We start from the raw sequence: 2491 nt of genomic DNA, 5'->3' as shown, positions 1-2491 counted from the left end.
GCCATCAACCCACCCCACGGGGGCGGGGGGGGGGCAGCCTGATCTGCTCCTGTGTCCTTTGAGGTAGCTTGATATGCAGAAATTAGTAGGTGAAACTTTACACAGCATGGAGAGAAGTATTATTATATTACCTATAGATGAAGTTGCTGTTGAAGATATAGTTGTAAGGTTCTTCAGCCGACCTCGGCAATCCCAAAAAGCCACTCGCTCAGACAGGCAGGTCTAAAGCAGGTAAACGTTTATTTAGGAGCCGCAGGTACAACATGAGCAATCCATGGTTTCAAAGCTGCTAATGGCGAACCAAACTACAAAGCATAACTTTATGCACGGAATCACCCCAGGTGCAAAACAAAGCGGCCTGGGAATTAAGAGACAACAGCGCCTGGTAGGAAGCAGGGAATGAGCAAGCCAAAATACAGAAGCTGTCTGCTAGCGAGTCAAGGTCAGAGCAGGGGGAAGGGGAGGAGGGGGAACAGCTTGAACAGTTCAGAGAAACTAACCCAAAGGATAATATATGAACAGGAATGGGCATAACGCATGCTGTCTGGACAGCATGCCTTCAGACAGCATGGCCATGACAGAGGAACAAAACCATTAGACACACAGGAACATCATGACACTTGTGGCAGGACTCCTGGCATGCCTCTTGGCATGACTCCTGACATTAGTAGCAGACTGGGCGGGGGGAGGTGGGCGGCCCTTCTGCCCTTTAATTGAAGGGCCGCCCACATTTTCCCTTTGAGCAGATCCCCTGCCTGTAACAGTTGTGTTGACGTCCAACAGGTGCAGCTTTTCCTACAGCAATAGGGAACCAGGGCCCTGTTGCATTCCCAGGTGCAACAGGTGCAGCTTTTCCTACAGCAATAGGGATCCAGGGCCCTGTTGCATTCCCAGGTGCAAGAGGTGCAGCTTTTCCTACAGCAATAGGGAACCAGGGCCCTGTTGCATTCCCAGGTGCAACAGGTGCAGCTTTTCCTACAGCAATAGGGAACCAGGGCCCTGTTGCATTCCCAGGTGCAACAGGTGCAGCTTTTCCTACAGCAATAGGGAACCAGGGCCCTGTTGCATTCCCAGGTGCAAGAGGTGCAGCTTTTCCTACAGCAATAGGGAACAAGGGCCCTGTTGAATTCCCAGGTGCAACAGGTGCAGCTTTTCCTACAGCAATAGGGAATCCAGGGCCCTGTTGCATTCCCACCTCCTGACATTTCCTAAAGGCAAAGAAGTGTCCGCGGGTGCAATTGGCCTGAGACACGTCCTGGCCCTTCCTTGCCTCATTTGTCCAGTGCAAACAGCAGGGCATTTCCTAAATGGTTTTTTTCCCCCAGAATGCTGTCTTGGGGGGGGGGGCACAACCACTACCTCGCTTCTGGGGGGGGGGAGTGTGGTGGGTAAACTGTCAGATTTTGCACAGTAGTCATATATATATATATATATATATATATATATATATATATATATATATATATATATATATATATATATATATATATATATATATTTGTTAGTCTTTAAGGGGCTACTGGACTCTTGCCCTTTTCTACTACTGTCAGATTTTGCACCGCGCAGCCTCTTGCTCCCGAGGAGGACCCGCATTTCCTTGCAACCCGGCACGTGAGCGTCTCGCAGCAGAACAAGGGGGAGCTTTGCGCATGCGCGCGGCTGCTCCTTCGCCTCCTCCTCCTTGCAAAGGGTCTCCAAAGGAGACACCGTAGACGGGCGCGCGCAGCGAAAGGATTCCCGCCCCCCCCCTCCCTGATCCGTCCCGGCGGCTTCCGGGTTCTCCCCTTTCGCCGGAAGTAGGCGGAGCGCAGCGGCCCATCAAAGGGCGGGAAGCGTCAGCCAGGCACGCCTTGAATCTACTGCAGAAGGGGATTGGTGGAAAAGGAGCCGCCCGTGCGGTTCCATAGTGTAGTGGTTATCACGTCTGCTTTACACGCAGAAGGTCCTGGGTTCGAGCCCCAGTGGAACCACGTGGGGTTTTCCTCTCCCCCCCTTTTAAATTGCTGAGATGAGGATGAAAAGCTTCCAAATCCCCACCTCCTTCCCCTCCTTGGGTGAAATCTTTCTGGGGTGAGAACGATGCTCTCATGTGTTAGGGTAAAATGGAAGATTTGCAAAACAATTAATCTCTAATGGAAATGGAGGGAGGTGTAGGGGAAGCCAATATTCTTTTTTATTATTATTATATGCAAACATCTTTACTAATGGTTCCTATCTGTTTTTATCTTTTACTGTTTATCTCAACTGTTAAACTATGTGTTTAATATTTTTGGAAAAATTTAATTTTCAATGGGACCATTTAAAGAATACTTTCTGAGCTACTATCTACACCTTTTATTAATTGTATATTAGGTATTGATCTAATGATGTTAGATAGGATAAAAATATGTTAATTAAAACAGTATAGGGATTTTTCCCGTTAGCAAAGGTTTATACAATTTATTTTCAGACGGAAGAGGGAGAGGGGGGAGTCAATTTATTGTTAATTTAG

At 48.2% G+C, this 2491-nt stretch overlaps 1 non-coding gene across 1 annotated transcript; it reads left to right on the top strand.

Annotated features, from left to right (window-relative positions):
* The first annotated feature begins 1897 nt into the window (after positions 1–1897).
* Positions 1898–1970, top strand: TRNAV-UAC (transfer RNA valine (anticodon UAC)). The gene has a single exon. It is a non-coding gene; the product is annotated as a tRNA-Val (tRNA).
* The last annotated feature ends 521 nt before the right edge of the window (positions 1971–2491 follow it).

Source organism: Euleptes europaea, chromosome 16 (assembly GCF_029931775.1).
Source record: "Euleptes europaea isolate rEulEur1 chromosome 16, rEulEur1.hap1, whole genome shotgun sequence".
NCBI classification, from domain to species: Eukaryota; Metazoa; Chordata; class Lepidosauria; order Squamata; family Sphaerodactylidae; genus Euleptes; species Euleptes europaea.
This window is presented reverse-complemented; position numbering and strand designations above follow the sequence as displayed.